Genomic DNA, 21,753 nt, shown 5'->3' with positions numbered 1-21,753 from the left:
CCCAGGAAGCCCAGCTAACCACACACCCTGTAGATTAATTCATTTTACCTATATTTTGGAAATACAGAAATGGAGATAAGGATAAGCTTATAATTTCTTCATGTCAAAGTCACTGAGATAATAAATGTTGGAAACTGGATTAAAATCCAATTTCCAATGTACATATGCTGCAGTGGTTGCCTTTTAATAGGAATGTGAGGACCAGACATAGATGCAGTATTGACTAGGTTGAAGATGATACTATCTTCTTTGTATTTCTTTTCCCAGTCCCTACTTCCTGTTTTTATCCTGTTTCTCCCATTCACTTTGGGTAGATCAGCAACTAAAAAACAGTGTAGGGACTGCATTTTCAGAGTTCTGTTTTCACAGTACCTAGAATTGTGAAAGTTACAATTCCAGTGAATACTTTGGTAGACGTCAGATGAAAAGAAATGAAAAACAGAAGTTCTGTAAAGATATGGATTTCTTCCAATGAACATAAACTGTGACAGGAAATAACAGGACATTCCCATTCTCTATACTGTCAATATCTAAATGGGAAGGGGTGTTTAAAAACAAAGCCAGTCATCAGATGTTCAATGTGGCAAACTGCCAGTACTTTTAGGATCTTAAAGTTCAGACATTTAACAACCTGCTCTCCATTTAGGTAATTTAGTTCTTGTGAAAGGAAGATTGTCAGGAAGAAAAGAAGTAAAACACTCTGTTTAACGGAAGAAAAATAGATCCTGGTCCCTAAGTGCACAATCTTCTATCATGTTATCCTGACAAGACACTTTTCTTTACACATGGGAAGAATCATTTACAGGAGAAAGGGTAATTGAGATATTGACCTTAACCAGTTCTGGATGTTAGAAACCTGTCCACTTGCTATGTAGTGCTCATGACAGCTCTACCCACTTTATTATCCTTACAAAAAGAAGTCCCCTCCGATTGTCAAAGATGGAGTGTCTACACAGTATGAAAATCACAAATACATACTTAAGATAGATTCTGAACTAGTGATGACAGGCATTTAACACCTTTAGTAAGTGTTAGAAATAAAGGAAAAGCAACATGGAGTTGCTGCTTGTGAAGAAGTTACTTAAATCATTATCAGCTGATCACTTACCAATCCTTTTACTCGTGTTTTTGATCATAAGTAAAAAATCAAGTGCAATTCTAGTCTTATGTGCTTAAGAATAAGTTAAACATTGTGGGCCACTATAAAACCATATAACATTTCATTTTCAACCCTGAGTTGAGGAAGAAATAGTCTACAGTATTTAAAATGGCTCTCTTCACAGCATCGAAACATGTATATCTAGGGTGAAACAGATCACCAGCCCAGGTTGGATGCATGAGACAAGTGCTCGGGCCTGGTGCACTGGGAAGCCCCAGAGGGATGGGGTGGAGAGGGAGGTGGGAGGGGGGACCGGGATGGGGAATACATGTAAATCCATGGCTAATTCATTTCAATGTATGACAAAAATCACTGCAATGTTGTAAAGTAATTAGCCTCCAACTAATAAAAATAAATGGAAAAGAAAAAAAAACTAAAAAAAAATAAAAAAAATAAAGTGGCTCTCTTCATTGTTAAGTATCCATTAAGTTAGAAGAAAATATATGTGTTTATTCTCAAAATATTAGACAGCATGTACCTTGCTAAAAGAGACATGGATTTAAGTGTGACATAATAGCTTGAAAGTTTTATTTTAAAAAGTCAGAAGAGAAAGCTTTTTATAGCAAAGACAGAAATCAGAGACCTTAATTATTTGTATAATATTTTTAAAAGATTAAATGATGTGTGCATGTGCATGCTTGGGTGGGACTGGAACAAATGGCTAATATATATGTGGCTGTGTTTAATATAAATACAATGGCAATTGAAAACCTGATTGAGATTTTATATCACGTGCTAAGAACTTGAATGGAATTTTGCATAGATTTTTCTCATTAAATCCTCACAGAAGACCTTTGGTATACTGTGTATTACCTGATTTTTATTAATGAGAGAAAAGGAGCCTGAATGATTAAATGTATTTTTACACATCACAGTTCACTGAAATTCAGAACAAGAGTCTCTCACTTTAAAGCCTGTATTTTTTCTCTAGATCATGTATTATTATCTGTATCATGTATCTTTCATACCACTGCTTCAGTCATATCCCTACACCATTGTTTAGCGAGTGAAAATCTTTGAAATGATATGCTAAAAAAAAAATGAAACTGTACTTTAATCTCGCCATTTTTCCTATTGTAAATTGGAAGTAATTATCCACATCCTGTCAACATTATGCCTCTTTATACAGCAATTATGATAATAGTGTGAAAAAATATAAGCATTTTACAGATTCTAAGAAGATGGGAAGTGAAAGATGTTGTCATACTTAAATTATTTGTTTCCCTTTGTTGTCATATTTGGAATTGTTTCTATTCCTTAACAGAATTATACAAATGATGTCTGACCTGTGTTCCTGCTAAGATTCATGAAAGTCTTCTTTGGGTAAGATATTTCCCACAACACAATAATCATAACAAATAAGGCAACAAAGGAGAAATGGTTTTCTGGTATCATCAGCATTTTAAATATTTTATTTGGAATATATATTTTTAACTTGGGCTTTCCAGGTGGTTCAGTGGTAAGGGGACTGCCTACAATGCAGGAGAAGCAGGTTCAATCCCTGGGTTGGGAAGATGCCCTGGAGAAGGAAATGGCAGCCCACTCCAGTATTCTTGCCTGGAGAATCCCACGGACAGAGGAGCCTGGAGGGCTACAGTCCACGGGGTTGCAAAAGAGTCAGACACGACTTAGTGACTAAACACAACACTTGTCTTTAATTTACACTCCTACATGTCATAATGAGGCTACAGGTGATGACTTTTTCTGCCTTTTCAAGGTTTATTCCATAGCTTCTATTTTTGTTGGTATTGTTTTATTATTAGCTTAGCTGTTGCTTGCTTAGACTAGCCACTATTGGTTGACATTTAGGAAACAGTATTTCATACATCACTGGTGAAAAGATAATGTGGAACAAGCTTTGTCAGTTTGGGAATTTGACAGTATGTACTGATTAATGGGGTCGCAAAGAGTTGGACACAACTGAGCGACTGAACTGAACTGAACTGAACCAAAAGCTCAAATTATTTGCCAGGAGATATACTCTCCATGGGAACAGAGACTTTAGCAGTATCTGCCAGGGAACTGAGATGGATACCAGCTACTATACACTTGGCCCTCCATATCCGCGGGACACACTTCTGAAGATCTATTGAACCATGGGTTGAATTTATTTTTTAAAATTCCAGAAAGTTAGAAAAAAAGCAAAACTTGATTTGCTGCATACTGGTAACCATTTACATAGCATTTTTATTGTATTGGCAACTGTATTTATAGCATTTACAGTGTATTAAGCATTATAAGTAATCTGTCTGCCTGCCAAGTTGCTTCAGTCACATCTGACTCTTTGCAACCCTATGTACTATAGCCCACCACTCTCCTCTGTCCATGGGATTCTCCAGGCAAGAATACTGGAGTGGGTTGCCATGCCTTCCTCCAGGGGATCTTTCTGACTCAGAGATCGAAGATCAAACTCACGTCTCATGTATCCTGCATTGGCAGCAGGGCAGGGGGCCGGGAGAGGGTGGTGTTCTTTAACACTAACACGGCCTGGGCTAATCTAGAGATGACAAAATACATGGAAAGAATACAAAGGTTATACTCACTATTTTACATAAGGGACTTCAATATGCACGGATATTGGTATCTGAGAAGGTCCTAGAATCAATCCACCTCACGGCTTTGAGGGATGACTGTACACACAAGCACTAAACAAATGTTCTTTGAATAAATGAGTTTGAATATCCCCAGTTCTAGTAATCCCAATAGTAGAAAAGCATTTTAAGAAATAAAACTGCCTTGCATAAATTATGTGTGTTAAATTTGGCCTTTCCAAAACTAAGAATGGAAACAACATATATATTCCAAAATATCTATTGATTAGATTATATTTTCTTCATACAATGGGGACAGTATTTACTGAAAACAGTGATATTGAGAAATATAGGAAATGATCATGCTAGAAGAAACAGCAGTTTTCAAATATTATACCTAATATGAGTTTAATGTGGTAAAAACACTCTATTTTATATTGCTAATATAAAGTCAATGCCTACTGAGCATTAAATAGTACTCTGAGGTTAATTTCATCCTCACAACCGATTAACTAATTTAATTTTAGACAACTTCAAGCTTATGAGGTCACTATTACTAATAAAGTTTTAATCAATTATTTTAAAGCTCACACCAGCCCTATGAGGTCAGAACTATCTGATTCCCCTGGAGGCTGAATCAGAGAAAACTTAATTACCTTGCTTTAAAATACACATTAAAGGCTGGCAGAGACAGGGTTTGAACCCAAGGAATCAAGCTCCAGATCCATTCATTTTAAACTTTCTGCTCTATGCTGAATTTACATGTGTTATAATCTATTTGGGTTTCACCTTGTATGTTGAACTACAGTAATATTTATTTTTAATGAACATCCATTACTTTCATAATAAGAAAAGCAGAGCAATATTTTTAGAGAGTTCTAGATAAATGTTTGCTTAAACAAATAGGAGGTGAAAAAGAAAAAAAAAAGGTTTAAGGTAATACAGAGACCTTTGGTTTCAAAGGTGAATAGTTTGCAAAACAGATTACAACTGTTGAGGAATCACCATGGTTAGTAACACTATTATAGTCTGAGGTTAACAGTGGTATAATATCTGGGGGTATTATGTCAAGGAACAGAAGTGAGAGGAAGCATTGCTACTTTTATGAGCTCTTTATTCAAGCTGTAGCTGACACTTTGTGTTCTCTCCTCCCCATGTCTAATAAATGCCAACCAACATATGAACAGGAATGTAAGGTAACAGGATCAAACTTAATATATTAGTTTTATTTTAATATAACTTTTAAAGTAAAGAGCATAAATCATTCATGGGTAAAAATATGAAAAGTCACAGAGCACCTGATTTCAGCTCCATGCGTCATACAGCAAATCCACTGGCTATCTAATTTTACATATGGTAAGGTATATGTTTCAATGCTATCCTCTCAATCCATCCCACCCTCTCCTGTAGTCCATACTACTAAGATCAGCCAGTATACTACTTTGAAAATAAAATAATTTTTCTGCTCAAAAAAAAGAAAATAAAAGAAAGAAAAATGCCTTCCTGATTTTAAAAAAAATGGATTAAAAGTGGAGAAACACATCAGCTAAATTTTAATTAGAAATGGAGTTACTAGAATGCAAAAACCACACAATTGAGCATCCTTAACACCCATTACATTCAATAAAAAGTCAGATTAAATGTTCTTTATATTTCCTTCCAACATTCAGGTCTCATTATATTGTGCTAAACTTTAAGTTTATAAAGATGTATCTATACAAATAATAGGAAAATGTTCTATAAAACATTCCATAGTCAAGTATTAGAAACATTTTTCAAAATTAGTGTTAATAAATTTATTTCAGCACTGGTCTTTTTTAGTGAGTCACTTTATAACCCAAATATCAGTGACTTGCTAATGTTTATATACTTATTTAGAAATTGAATTACAACAAAAATATATTGTATTCGGAGGTAAAATGCAACAGAATCATTGGTTTTGAAATTAGGATACTATTTATTTTTATTTACTTTAATTGGCACACAGTTATTTCATTAGAGGCTGTTTCCAACTGCCATGTGTAGAACTATCTTTATTTTATAATAATCAAAGTGATTGTAAAAAGCAAAATTTTCTTCTATCTGTAGCTTAAATAATGTGCCAGAGATAACACAGGGTGTAACACAGAGACAAGATATTCCAGCAACTGAGAGACATTCTCAGATTTCACTTGATTGTTGATATTTCTATATATATTTTAGGGGGTTTACATATTTATATACATAAATATATACATAATTTAAATATATATAAAATCTTTCAGATATATATATATATATATATATATATATGAATAATGGAGTGTGACCTGAATCATATCTTGATACACATTCTTTAAAGTCCCTGAAAATGTTATAATTACTTCTACTCCACCAGTGTAATGAAAAGTAAGAAAAGCTGTTCTCAGCTATTCAGTTCAGTTCACTCGCTCAGTCATGTCCAACTCTGCGCCCCATGAACCACAGCACGCCAGGCCTCCCTGTCCATCACCAACTCCCGGAGCATACTCAAACTCCTGTCCATTGAGTCGGTGATGCCATCCAACCATCTCATTCTCTGTCGTCCCCTTCTCCTCCTGCCTTCAATCTTTCCCAGCATCAGGGTCTTTTCAAACGAGTCAGCTCTTCCCATCAGGTGGCCAAAGTATTCGAGTTACAACTTCAGCATCAGTCCCTCCAATGAACACCCAGAACTGATTTCCTTTAGGATGGACTGGTTGGATATCCTTGCAGTCCAAGGGACTCTCAAGAGTCTTCTCCAACACCACAGTTCAAAAGCTTCAATTCTTCGGCGCTCAGCTTTCTTTATAGTCCAACTCTCACATCCATGCATGACCACTGGAAAAACCATAGCCTCGACTAGACGGACCTTTGTTGACAAAGTAATGTCTCTGCTTTTTAATATGCTGTCTAGGTTGGTCATAACCTTCCTTCCAAGGAGTAAGCATCTTTTAATTTCATGGCTGCAGTCACCATCTGGGGTGATTTTGGAGCCCAGAAAAATAAAGTCAGCCACTGTTTCCACTGTTTCCACTGTTTCCCCATCTATTTGCCATGAAGTGATGGGACCAGATGGCATGATCTTAGTTTTCTGAATGTTGAGGTTTAAGTCAACTTTTTCACTCTCCTCTTTCACTTTCATCAAGAGGGTCTTTAGTTCCTCTTCACTTCTTGCCATAAGGGTGGTATCATCTGCATATCTGAGGTTATTGATATTTCTCCCAGCATTCTTGATTCCAGCTTGTGCTTCCTTCAGCCCTGCATTTCTCATGATGTACTCTGCATATAAGTTAAATAAGCAGAGTGACAATACACAACCTTGACATACTCCTTTTCCTATTTGGAACCAGTCTGCTCCATGTCCAGTCCTAACTGTTGCTTTCTGACCTGCATACAGGTTTCTCAAGAGGCAGGTCAAGTGGTCTGGTATTCCCATCTCTTTCAGAATTTTCCACAGTTTATTGTGATCCACACAGTCAAAGGCTTTGGCATAGTCAATAATGCAGAAGATGTTTTTTCTGGAACTCTCTTGCTTTATCGATGATCCAGCAAATGTTGGCAATTTGATCTCTGGTCCTCTGCCTTTTCTAAAACCAGCTTGAACATCTGGACATTCACAGTTCATGTATTGCTGAAGCCTGGCTTGGAGAATTTTGAGTACTGCTTTACTAGTGTGTGAGATGAGTGCAATTGTGCAGTAGTTTGACCATTCTTTGGCATTACCTTGCTTTGGGATTGGAATGAAAACACCTTTTCCATTCCTGTGGCCACTGCTGAGTTTTCCAAATTTGCTGGTATATTGAGTGCAGTGCTTTTCAGCATCATGTTTCAGGATTTGAAATAGCTCAACTGGAATTCCATCACCTCCACTAGCTTTGTTCATTGTGATGCTTCCTAAGGCCGACTTGACTTCACATTCCAGGATGTCTGGCTCTAGGTGAGTGATCACACCATCGTGATTATCTGGGTGGTGAAGATCTTTTTTTGTACAGTTCTTCTGTGTATTCTTGTTACCTCTTCTTAATATCTTCTGCTTCTGTTAGGTCCATAGCATTTCTTCCTTTATTGTGCCCATCTTTGCAATGAAATGTTCTTTTGGTATCTCTAATTTTCTTGAAGAGATCTCTAGTCTCTCCCATTCTATTGTTTTCCTCTATTTCTTTGCATTGATCACTGAGGAAGGCTTTCTTATCTGTCCATGCTATTCTTTGGAACTCTGCATTCAAATGGGTATATCTTTCCTTTTCTCCTTTGCTCGTTGCTTCCCTTCTTTTCACGGCTATTTGTAAGGCCTTATCAGACAGCTAACTGCAAAGAGTGCTTTGCCCAAATCTCAGCAGGGGAGTGTGAAATTCTGTAATACCTAGATTTTCAACAGCAGAGATCTATCAAATATTGACAACAGTAACTAAGAACATAATACAGGGTGTCTTTGAACTCTAAAATTTATCACCTTCAAACAGAAAGATGGAAAGTTAAAGGGAGAATTTTCATTCTTATGAGGAGACGAAGCATAACGTAGAACAACTGAAACAGAAGGCTTCCCAGGTGATGCTAGTGGAAAAGAACCCAACTGCCAAAGAGGAGATATAAGAGATGTGGGTTTGATCTCTGGGTCAGGACAATCCCCTGGCAGAGGGCATGATAATCCACTCCAGCATTCTTGCCTGGAGAATCCCATGGACAGAGAAGCCTGGTGGGCTACAATCCACAGGGTGCCAAAGAGTCAGACAAGATGGAAGCAACTTAGCAAGCACATATGAACTCTAACAGAAATGAGCAGACCTTTAGAAGAAAAAAACAAACAAACAAAAAACATGGACCTCCTTCCTGCACCCATATAGAGCTACATTTTTTATGAAAAGGTAATGTTAGAGGATTTGCATTGTGAATCATCAGATTTTCTTAAATTTAAATTTTGCTAAAAATTAAGATATTTCAAGATCCTTGCTTACTAATATTCTTAAAATAATTATAATCCTTGCCCATTATGCCAATACATTTTATTGAAAATTACACATTATTTGAAATATTTAGTGATAAGAATACCATTGTTTTATACCTTACTAGAAAAGAGCTGGATTCTCATTTTCATTCCTGCATTCACTCTACTAATATAAGCTTTTTCATTTTTTTCTGCTTGAAGATTACAAAAAAAAGCTAGAAATAATGTAGAAAAAATGAGAAGTATTTTCATAGCCTTTTTCAGATAATTGTGGCTATTTTTGATTCTATACTCCAGCTTGACAAGAGGTAGTTTTTTAAAGATTAGTGATTCAGATTTAAAATCTGTAAAGATTTTAAAGATTCAGTGATTTAGATTCAGTAGAAATCTGAAACCATATCGATAAATCTTTCATACTTTAGTAAAAGTCATTACTATCTTTGAATGTGTCTTTTACCCATATATGAATTTGTACCATCATATATTGTTCATTTGGAAAATATTTCTTCCATGAATTATATAAATTGTCCTAATATTTACATAATTTACTATTCATATTAAAATAATAAATTATATGTATTAATATATCCATTAACTTATAAACAAAACCCTAAATTACTGAGAGGATATAAACTCATGGAGATGGACACAGGTTTCTACACTTCCAATTCTTGATTGAAGTATCATTTATTTTTTTAACTGTAAGTTTGTTGTGGTGAAGAAAAGTGACTATTGCCATAATTTGGTGTCCCTACCTTGACTTGTACTGACACAAAAAGTTTCACTCACTATTATCTCTGCACTAAAAATGCAAATGTCAGTAAAATTATTGTAGGATAAAAAGGGACCATTCAAAGGGTTATTTAGAACTTTGTATATTTCAGCATTACTTGTGTTTATTGCCAAGCATTTCATACATTTTCTTCTATGATGCCTAGCTTACACTTATTTTGTAACCTAGATAGCATATTAAAAAGCAGACATTACTTTGCCAACAAAGGTCCGTCTAGTCTAGTCAAGTCACTGTCTTTCCAGTGGTCATGTTTGGATGTGAGAGTTGAACTAGGAAGAAAGCTGAGCGCCAAAGAATTAATGCTTTTGAACTGTGGTGTTGGTCTTGAGAGTTCCTTGGACTGCAAGGAGATCCAACCAGTCAATTCTAAAGGAAATTAGTTCTAAATATTCATTGGAAAGACTGATGTTGAAGCTAAAAACTCCAATTCTTTGGCCACCTGATGCGAAGAACTCATTGGAAAAGACCCTGATGCTGGGCAAGATTGAAGGCAGGAGTAAACAGGGATGACAGACATGAGATGGTTGGATGGCGTCATCAACTCCATGGACATGAGCTTGAGTAAGCTCCGGGAGATGTTGATGAACAGGGAAGCCTGGAGTGCTGCAGTCCATAGGGTCGCAAAAAGTCAGACACAACTGAGCGACTGAGCTGAACTGAACTTACACTTATTGTGGACCAGTGCAAACAAACAAGTACCGCCACATCTGTATTAGTCAATATGTAAGTCAAAAGTACAATCTGAAAGACAAAATGCTGACTTCATCTTCATGTTTTCAGCTAAATTATTAATTTGAAGATCCACTCATTGAAAAGTACATGGACATGATTTTTTTTTATTTTTAATTGGAGGAAAATTGTTTTACACCATTGTGTTGGTTTCTGTCATACAACAATGCAAATCAGTCATAATCATGCATATATCACCTCCCTCACCTCCCTCTTGAGTCTCCCTCCCTTCCCCCACCCCACTCCTCTAGGTCATCACAAAGCCTCAGGCTGGGCTCCCTGTGTTATACAGCAACTTCTCACCAGCTATGTATTTTACATATGGTAGTGTATGTATATCAATGCTACTTTCTGCATTTGTCCCACTCTCTCCTTCACTACTAACTTTTCAACAGACAGGCATTTACCAGTGTCAACTGTTCAAGACTTTTTCAGTCTCTCAGCCTTCATGTACATTTATCCAACCAGTGAATTATGAAAATTTGCCCCGTAAGAAACTGTATGACTTTTTCAAATGACTTTGATCTTTCAGTTCAGTTCAGTTGCTCAGTCATGTCTGACTCTCTGCGACCCCATGAACTGCAGCACACCAGGCCTCCCTGTCTATCACCGACTCCCAGAGTTTACTCAAACTCATGTCCATTGAGTCAGTGATGCCATCGAACCATCTCATCCTCTGTTGTCCCCTTCTCCTCCTGCCTTCAATTGTTCCCAGCGTCAGGGTCTTTTCAAATAAGTCAGCTCTTTAAAAGAGCTCAAAAAACATTCAAGTTTTTTTTTGAACTTAGAATGATCGGTTTACCTGACACATAATACTATTCAAAAAAAAAAAAAAATCTGTGCTATAAGACAAGAGTCATATGATAAAGCTGAGAGAAAGATGGTCTTTGTCATATTTTCTTTTCTTAGTTACAGTTGGCCCAGTTTATTTGGACTAGTTTCCTTTTCCAATGAGTCAGAATACTCACTGAAATGTCAAATTCATCTTTTTCAGTACCTGCAATCATAAATGGTGAAGCTGTAGGTTGATAAAACAGGCTGTTCAATCTCCTTTTTGGGGGGTCAATCTTCCAGCATTAACTATAAGAAAAATACATCATAAGTAAACTTTATTTTGGAGACAAAATGTTTTTATTCTAAAATATCTATTTCAGATGAAATCTAAGCATTTGGAAAAGTTCTGGAGTAACATTTTCAAAGAGGTAAAATACAAAGCAAGAATCCATATTATACTTAGTTATGTTTCCACATATTTATATTTACTAGTGATTGTTCAAATATTTGGAGGACTTTCTAGCATCTTACTATTTATATTCTCTGTCTTATCCTTTTTCTGATTCTGTTTTACCCCTTCCACATTGCCTTTTTTTGAATGAGATATTTTTTTGTTTTATCTTCTCTCTCTCGATCAGCTTATTATTAACTCAGATGCTGCAAACATTTTAAAAGACTTGACTTCACAGAATACACTCATATTAGGCTTTCTTTTTTTTCATTTATTTTTATTAGTTGGAGGCTAATTACTTTATAATATTGTAGTGGTTTTTGTCATACATTGACATGAATCAGCCATGGATTTATTTTTAAGGCAAAGTGGCCATTGTGGCAAGAGGAATACAATGCAGGCAAGCATTGGTAGACCAAGTCCAGAAGATGCTGAGGCTCCTAGGGAAGTCTAAGACCCTTGGCCATTTACCACTAGGCTTATTAAATCAGTCAGGCCAGGACGAAACCAGCAATAACAAAACTGATCACCAGTGGATGTTTGGACCTTAAACAACACATCATAGATTTATGATCCTTATCTTGACCAACAGTTAAGAAAAGGACATTCAGATATTCTCAGAGATGAAGGCAGAACATCAGTTCATTTGCCAGTCACCTCTTATCCCTCCCATCTAATTTAATAATATCTAAACTTAATATTTGGAGAAGGCAATGGCAACCCACTCCAGTACTCTTGCCTGGAAAATCCCATGGACGGAGGAGCCTGGTAGGCTGCAGTCCATGGGGTCGCTAAGAGTCGGACACGACTAAGCGACTTCACTTTCATTTTCACTTTCATGCTTTGGAGAAGGAAATGGCAACCCAGTCCAGTATTCTTGCCTGGAGAATCCCAGGGATGGGGGAGCCTGGTGGACTGCCGTCTATGGGGTCGCACAGAGTCAGACATGACTGAAGTGACTTAGCAGCAGCAAACTTGATATTATTCTCTTCTTGACTTCAGTGAAAATAAATAAATTTTTAAAATATTATTCTCTTCTTCTTGAAAAAATATTTTCTTTATATTTTAGCCTCTTTCCCTGACTCCAATGGATAAGTCACTATTACTGTTCTTTTAATTGGTCACAATCATTATACTTTTATTTAATCTTAGTTACATATTTTTACAGTGCATCTTCTATTTTATATTATGAAGTTAACAGTTTTCAATAAATCATTCTTATTGAAATTAATTATGCTTTTAACTAAAAATATTCTTTAGAAAATGCTAAAAGTAGAACCTAAATAAGATCCCACTCTTAAAGTTGAATTCAAGTTACTTTTACTATAAGAATAACACAATTTTAGAAATATTCCTGGAGCAGGATGGCTGAATGAGATGTTTTTACACTACCATAGCATATATTACATATTATCTTTATTAAAGTATGGATATTAAAAACTCTAAGTGCCCTCTGACATTTCTTCTATGAGCATGTGTTGTTGACTCTGATTTGTAAGGAAAACTGTTCACTTTTTGCTTGATGTCAATGAATATCATTAAACTAGCATTTAAAAACTGATGTTACTTTCTATTTTTCCTATTTATTAAACATCTACATTTATGTGTAAGCTTTTAAAATTCCAATTATTTTCCAAAGTTATTGACTTTCATTATGCTAATTCAGATTAATGTATTGCATCTTAATATAAAAGTCTTTGATTCAATTATTCACACATGCATCATTCATGCACCAAACTTGATTATTTTTGTTTACCTTAGTCAACTGGTTACTGCTTATGACTTCATATTGGTTATTTATTTTTCAGGTGATGGTATAATTAAAACCACTTAGAAATCTGCACCTGAAATCTTGTTTATCATATAAAGATAATAATTCAAAATCCTATGATTTTTCAAGACAAGTCTTAGACATAGCAAAACCGTCAAATGCCACAAATATGTGTTATTTGTGAAGTGCAAAAGAATGTTTATTTTTCTCTATATTATAATCAGACATTAATAAACCATGGATCATGACATTACAATGGCATCACCAACTCAATGGATGTGAGTTTGAGAAACTCCAGGAGATAGTGAAAGATAGGGAAGCCTGGTGTGCAGCAGTTCATAGGGTCTTGCTCTTATCTCTTTTGTATGGCAAACGTATTCATCTTGGCATCCTTCAAAGTTTAATTTTTGGTTCTTTAAAATAGAAGACCCTTGATAATGAAAAGCCTTTCAGTTTGAGGTTATTGTCCCTGCTTTAAATATAAAAAAAATCTAATTTGAAACACAAAGCAACTTGTTCATTCTGTTCTTTCTGAATTCATTTTGGACCTCTCTTTAACAGCATCTTCTTCAAAGCAATGAATGTTTCTGATCCAACTGCAGGAAGATGGAAGATGAAGTGAAAGAAATAGTTATGTAAGTAAAACCTTGGCTTATAGGTCTAAATTTTATTACAACATACATCTATTTGTGCAAATTTTCTTTTTTTTTCCAACTTGAGCATAACATATATGCAGAGATTTTTGCATATTTTAAGTGTCATAAACCACCCAAGTTAGGAAAGGGAACATATGTCAGAGCCGCCTGTGTGCCAGAAGTCAACAACTATAATGACTTCTAACATTAATTCACATTATGGTTTTGACTATGCTTAAAATTTATATAAATTAACTGTATACAGTTTTTCAGGTTTTGCCTCTTTTGCTCAAAATTAGGCATGTGAGATTCATGCAGATCACTGACTGAGGCTCTAGCTATGCCACTGTAATTTTTGTACATTATTCTGTTGAGTAGATATATTTAAATTGATAATTTGGGATTGATACTTCAGTTTTCCAGTCCGGAATTTTATACATCATTTTACCATCAATATTGTTGTGTGTATCCTTTGTTAAGCATGTGCATACAATTTGCTTTGAAAGTTGTTTGTTTCCAGCATCACTAGATGATTCCAAAGAATTTTCCAAGGTTATAAAAATTCATTCCTCCTCAAGAAATGTGTGAGCACTACATCCTTGCCAAAATTTAGAATGGTCAGATATTTTATTTGGTTTTATTTTTTTTTAAGTCATTCTTAGAAGAAAGTTGGGCTTCCCTCATAGCTCAGTTGGTAAAGAATCTGCCTGCAATGCAGGAGACCTTCATTCAATTCCTAGGTCAGGAAGATCCACTGGAGAAAGGATAGGCTACCCACTCCAGTAATCCTGTGCTTCCCTTGTGGCTCAGCTGGTAAAGAATCTACCTTCAATGCTGGAGACCTGGGTTTGATGCCTGGGAAGGAAAAAGCTACCCACTCCAGTATTCTGATCTGGAGAATTTCATGGACTGTATAACCCATGGGGTCACAAAGAGTCGGACATGACTGAGTGACTTTCACTTCACTTCATTAGAAGAAAATGTCTTAAAACTGATAAAAGGCAACTGTGAAAGTCTCACAGCTAACATTATTTTCCACTTAAAATCAGGGAATAGGGAAGGATGATGATTTAACTATTTCTCTTCAAAATTTTACTGAAAAATTTAGCCAGAATAATAAGTAAATAAATGAAATAAAAGTCATTACAATCTACTGGGAAGAAGTACATCTATTTCATTTGCAAACAAAGTGATTTTCTATCTTATCTTAGAATATGCTACAAAATATACATAAAAGCTACCTGAATAAATGAGTTTAGCAAGTTTTTAGGAAACTCACTGAGTGCATGCTAAGTTGCTTCAGTTGTTTCCAACTCTGTTCTGTCCATGAGACCTTCCAGGCAAGAATACTGGATTGGGTACTATGCCCTCCTCCAGTCGATATTTCCAATCCAAGGATCGAACCCATGTCTCTTAAATCTCCTGCACTGGCAGGCAGGCAGATTCTTTACCACTAGCACCATCTGGGAAGTCCACAGAAAACATGGCCAATATACAAAAATGCCTAGATGCTAACTTTCATTAAGAGAAATTTTACAAGAGTATACAATTCTACACTGACACAGTTTTCAGCACTAATTTTAAACAGTGGGGAGAATACAGATAATCGACCAAGGCAAGAAGGTATATCTTACCAATAACAATGTTTAGAAATTCCAGTGCTTTATGATATAATGAGCAGAGTGGTTTCTATTCAGATTTACTATATATTTAAATGTGTTACAGACAGTGAACATACTTACTGCCTGCACATCATCCTGGTATTGTTGTTGTTCAGTTGCTAAATCTTGTCTGACTCTTTGAGACCCTGTGGACTACAGCATGTCAGGCCTCTCTGTCCTTCACTGTCCTGGAGTTTGTTCAGACTTGTGTCCATTGTGTCGGTGATGCCATCCAACCATCTAATCCTTCTTCTCTTGCTCTCAATCTTTCCAAGCATCAGGGTCTTTTCCAATGAGTCAGCTCTTCAGACAAAGTGGCCAAAGTACTGGTGCTTCAGCTTCAGCATCAGTCTTTGCAGTGAATATTCAGGACTAATTTCCTTTAGGATTGACAGGTTTGATCTCCTTGCAGTTCAAGGGACTCTCAAGAGTCTTCTCCAGCACCACAGTATTCCATTAGTATCAAGGTGTCATTCAATGACATCCAGATTCCAAAAGTTTTGCTTAAAAGCAGCTGCTATTTTTAACTATAAATGTAGGTAAAATACTCCCCTTTCCCATCTTATTGGTGCTTTATAGATATCTCATTGTGTTTGGTTTTAGTATGTGTGCATTTCATTTTATATTTGTATTTTTCCTCAAGTATTTGTTACAGCAGCACTTTAATCATTTTAGTAAAATCTGTATTTGTCTCTTAGGGCTGTTACTAAGTGACTGGCTTTAAAAAACAAAAATGAATTCTCTTATAGTTTAGAAGGCCAAAAGCCTGCTATAACAAATACCTAAGAAAATGTTAAAGTGGGTTTGGAATTGGGTAATGGGTAGAGGTTGGAAATTTTTTGAAACTCTCAATAGAAAAAGCTAGATTGCCTTGAAGAGATTGTTGATAGAAATATGGCCATCAAAGAAAATTCTGAGAAAGAATAAGAAAGAGGTAAGAGGAGTGCATACAAAGCTGCTATTTCTTAGACAACACATATATTGTCATGAAGGATGCTACTAGAGATATGAACCTTAAGGGTACTTCTGGTGATGTCTCAGATGGAAATGAGGAATATCTTACTGGAACATGCAGGAAAGGTGATACTTATTTAAAAAAAAAACTGGCAGAGAACTTAATGGAATCATGCTGCACTATTTTGTGGAAAGTAGAACTTGTAAGTGATGATCATGGATTTTAACTGAGAATAACTTGCAATAAAGTGTGAAATGTGTGACCTGGCTTCTCTTGCTGCTTGTAATAAAATGCAAAAGGTAAGAGATAAGTTGAGGAATGAACTCTTACACAAAAAGAAAGCAGCAGGTGATGATTTGGAAAATTCAAATCCAATCCAGACAGTACACTCTGGAAACAGGCCTAAGAATGTGGCTGGACAAACACTTGCTAATGAGACAGGTTATGTAAATTGTGGTTCTAGTCAACTCTCAGAAGACCTGAGAACATAGATGTCAATAATCAGGAATGATATACTGAGTATCCTTCTGTTTGATGGTTTGGACTCACACGAATTGTTCAGGAGACTGAAAAGATTTCGAGAATTATGCAAGAAGAAACACTGCCAGCCTGGCTTGAGAGGGTCGGAGACAGGATGCAATAAAGGACTCTGAGGGTAGAACCACGGGTGAAGCAGCCAGAGATGACAGTATTCCCCAGGGCAGAGAGGATAAGGCTGCACTCCAGTGGGCCAGGAGAGCTGACAGAACAGGGAACTGAGCCACATGATATTATTCTCAAGCCCTGATAGCTAATGGAATCTGCCCTGCTTGTTTTCAAACTTACTTGGAACCTGAGACCTTTTCCCTCCAATCTCTACCTAATGGAATGAAAATGTCTATCCAATAAGTGCCCCCAATATTGTATTTTAAAACATATAACTTGTTTTGTAATTTCACAAGTCTATCGATGACAAGAAATATTTTCTCTAGATGGACCATACCCAGTGCCTCTCATGTAACTAATTTAAGTGAATTTGAGCTAATTGTATTTATGTGAATTTTGGACATTGAGTTAAACGAATGGGCTGAAACTTTGGGAATGTTGAGATGGAGTGAATATATTTCACTCATGGGAAAGACATGAATTTCAGAGAGGGTAAAGAGTGGACCCTTATCGTTTGAATTGTGTTTCCCCAAAAAGATATGTTGACGTTCTCAGATTAAAATATACTCAAGTATAAGCCAGGGGCTTCCCAGGTGGCACTAGTGCTAAAGGACCTGCCTGCGAATGCAGGGGACACAGGAGACAGAGGTTCAATCCCAGGATTGAGAAGGTTCCCTGGAGGAGGGCATGGCAGCCCACTCCCGTATTCTTGACTGGAGAATCCCTTGGACAGAGGAGCCTGGTGGGCTACAGTCTGCAGACTCACAGTCACACATGACTGAAGAGACTGAGCACATACATACACATGTACAAGCAGAGAGGCACGCATAACAGCTATCTACAAGATGACTTCTGTTCTAAAATTCAATGTGCATGACCATCAGTACAATCAATAGCAATCAATTTGGTTTTTAATGTAAATAAAATTGCTACAGAGGCTTGTCCATCTCCATACAATTCATAATATATTCTCATTCCCAGGATAAATTGTATTATAGTAATCTATTAACATAATCAATTAAATAACATAATTTATTAACATAACTATTCAGTTTGATCACTGTAGCAAAGATAAATTGCCTGGCAGCTTAAAATCGCTATAGCTAAGAATAATTTTACTTGCAACTTTTAGGATGTTTCAGGCACACACCCACCTGCCAAATTTATAATCCAGGACAACCTGGAAGCAATAATCAAGAACCAAGCCTCAAAGTTTATTTTGAAATTTAAAAATGGTATTTTGCAATTGCTTCCCTCAAACTGATATGAATATATTTTTAATAAGTATTTTCAAGATGGCCATAAGATTTTATCTGCCAAAGGCAATTGCATTAACAACTAGAAAACAAAGAAGGTAAAAACAAATGAACAATAACAATCAGCCTCCTAGACTTTGTTTTCAACTTGATCCATTATGAACCATTTTATTCAGAGAGAGAGGAAATTATTTCACAATAACTGTATATGATACCTTTCAGTATTCAGAAACTCCATTGTCTTTATCATGCTCTATCAGTAGTGAAAGACAAAAGAACAAATAATGCTTGGAAAATTATCTGAAGCATTCACTGCCATGACCTAAGGTATCATCCTTAACTTCCTTGACTATCAAAAATTCACTGACTGGAAATTATAGGTCATCATTCTCTTAACTCTAACCCGGTGAGGTTAGCAATTACATATCCAATAACTGGCTGTCATTTTTAAAGGTTTATTGCAACATACAAAAATTTATCACCAACAGATCTAGGTAGCTTTACTAAAGGAAAACCTCAGGAACAATGTAAAAATACTCTTGAGCCTCTCTGGAAAAGATCATACCTGGTCTTACTAACCCAGCAATTATCTTTGAAAGCCTTGGATTTACATTTCCAAACTCACAATGCATCATACTCCCATGACCCAGCTATCCTCAATGCTTGGAAATGTAAAACTAACACTCTTCGGGGATTCTCTAAAAGCAGATAGCATCATAAAGAATTCAGTTTTTCCAAAAAGTATGAGTCACATTTCTGACTCCGACGATTTTCAGACACAGATTCTGAATATATGAGGATCCTAATTGCTCTCTGTTTCTCCTTTGTTTAAAAAAAATAATTATACTTCATCATCAAAAAGTCTACAAACAATAAATGCTGGAGAGGGTGTGGAGAAAAGAGAAGGCTCTTGCACTGTTGATGGGAATGTAAACTAATACAGCCACTATGGAACATGGTATGGTGATTCCTTAAAAAACTAGGAATAAAACCACCATAAGACCAGCAATCCCACTCCTAGGCATATACCCTGAGGAAACCAAAATTGAAAAAGACACATGTATCCCACTGTTCATTGCAGCACTATTTACAACAGCTAGAACATGGAAGCAATCTAGATGTCCATCAACAGATGAATGGATAAAGAAGTCATGGTACATATGCACAATGGAATATTATTCAGCCATACAAAGGAACACATTTGAATCAGTTCTAATGAGGCGGATGAATCTAGAGCCTATTATACAGAGTGAAATAAGTCAGAAAGAGAAAGATAAATATTGTATTCTAACACATGTATACAGAATCTAGAAAAAATGGTACTGAAGAATTTATTTACAGGGCAGCAATGGAGAAACAGACATAAATAATAGACTTATGGACATGGGGAGAGGGGAAGAGACAGTGAGATTTATGGAAAGAGTAACATGGAAACATACATTACCACATATAAAATAGACAGCCAATGGGAATTTGTTGTATGTCTCAGGAAACTCAAACAGGGGCTCTGTAGCAACCTAGAGGGGTTGGGTGGGGAGGGAGACAGGAGAGAGGTTCAAAAGGGAGGGGATATATGTATATTTATGGCTGATTCACATTGAGGTTTGACAGAAAACAGCAAAATTCTGTAAAGCTATTATCTTTCAATTAAAAATAAATAATTTTTTAAAAAGCTAAAGAAATAATTATCTTTAAACCATCTGTTGTGGTTTAAAATTATAAATTTTAGTAAGTATCAAGGATGAAAAATTTAAGATTTTTCTATTTATAAAACTTTGTTTACTTGCTAAATGCTTGGCATTTGACATTTGATGGACAGAATAAAGAACTAAAGAGAAAGAAATGAAACCTCGGAAATCTGGCCACTGTGCCACTTTCTAAACTGGGGAATTTGGGGTTTAGGATATTTCTGGAGGGTGGGAAGCATTAAGAAAAGTTAGTATTTCTAAAGGAATCACTTCAAGGTGTATTGATGATCCACTTCTTGTATTCCTTAGCATTACAATCTGCATTGTATCTTACCCAGAACCGTGAGTGTTTTTATCTGAGAACTAGCCAGTATCTGATGAGTGAATTCACTGGGGAAAAAAAAAAATTACACTTGAAACTCAAACATTTCTTATGCTCATGGGCTTCACTTGTTCTTCAGACTTGGATACCTAGTTAGAGGTGAGAAACTGAACTCTGACATTCAGCATAAAACTGTTTTTCCTGAAGTTGGTAAAGAAGAATAACTGCAAAAGTCTCTAAAAGACTAAAACTGTTGCACTATGACCCCTGAAAAACTTGTCTCCAACTATTCCTTCCCATCAAAATTTTGCTAAATTCAAGGTGATCTAAATTCAATAGCTGATAAATTGCAACCACAGCTTTGCTTCTCTTCCCTGCTGTCCTATAATTAATGATACTTAATTTTCACAAATATTGAGTATTTCCATAGTGCACTTAGAACAAAACTAACTTTTGACTTATCTCCTTCTCTCTTGTCATACAAAATATTTAAGCATCTTGCTTACCTCCCTCACATTCATAACAAAGTTGATCTCATTTAGCAATATTTAATATAAATTTGACCTAATGATTTGGCTTGTTTTTCTCCTTTCACAATAGATAATGGCCATTTGTGTTGATCACCAGGAAGAACAGCAGAAAAATGAACAAGAAACAAAGAATTTCTGTTATACAGCAAGGCAAAATATTCCATTACCAATTCTCCAAATTAGATAGCCTAAAGAAAGTTCAGAAATTACATTCTAAACAGAAATCCAGTGTACACTGCGTGGTTTTGGGTTTACCATAGCTAACAGGCTAGGACATTGGGACCGTGTTTGCCTTGATGCAGGGTTGTAGATCAAAACAAGGAGAGAATGTACTGGTGGATGAAATTTTTATTGTAGATTTCTGTAGAGCTATTCTTATAAGAAATTGAAAACACCAAGCTATTTACAGCGATAAAATTTAACTAACTTCTGTTATACAGATGATTTTGGAAACAGTGAATGGTGGCTTGAAAATATACTGGAAGAAGACAGTGTAGGGGAAGATGATGTTCACATGCTCATGGTGGTGTTTCAATGAACTGACACCTTCCTATACTCTAAATTAGAGAGCTAGCAAAGATCAGTTAAAAAAAATAAATAACCCAGAATCATGTCTGGGGATGATCTGTTCTCTTTGCAAAGGGGCTGAAGCTTTTTTGAGGAACAACAATTATATCAAGGGAAACTAGTCCTCATATTTCAGATAAGTGTTTGTTGGCATTCTGTGGTAAGCTGCAAATCCAGCCTTCATCCTCATACCACACTGAGTGTGGGGAACTTCTACACATTTGCTTCATTTTTTCAAGTTCAATGGCCTTAGGCAATGCCTCTTTAGCCAACATCTGTTGTGTAGAGCTGTTTCAATTCCTTTTTTTCCCCTTGAAAATAAATCCTGCTTGCTAACTTAT

The 21,753-nt window shown here is 35.9% G+C and overlaps 1 long non-coding RNA gene across 1 annotated transcript in view; it reads right to left on the bottom strand.

The window, feature by feature from the left end:
- LOC110150055 (uncharacterized) overlaps window positions 1-21,753 on the bottom strand; it is a 92,965-nt gene that overhangs the window by 56,859 nt on the left and 14,353 nt on the right. Inside the window, exon 2 of the long non-coding RNA XR_002317636.2 lies at window positions 11,155-11,237. This is a non-coding gene — a long non-coding RNA (uncharacterized lncRNA). The remainder of the gene's footprint in view (window positions 1-11,154; window positions 11,238-21,753) is intronic.

This window comes from Odocoileus virginianus, chromosome 8 (assembly GCF_023699985.2).
Source record: "Odocoileus virginianus isolate 20LAN1187 ecotype Illinois chromosome 8, Ovbor_1.2, whole genome shotgun sequence".
NCBI lineage: Eukaryota > Metazoa > Chordata > Mammalia > Artiodactyla > Cervidae > Odocoileus > Odocoileus virginianus.
The sequence above is the reverse complement of the archived record's forward strand: the minus strand, read 5'-3'. Positions and strand labels throughout refer to the sequence as shown.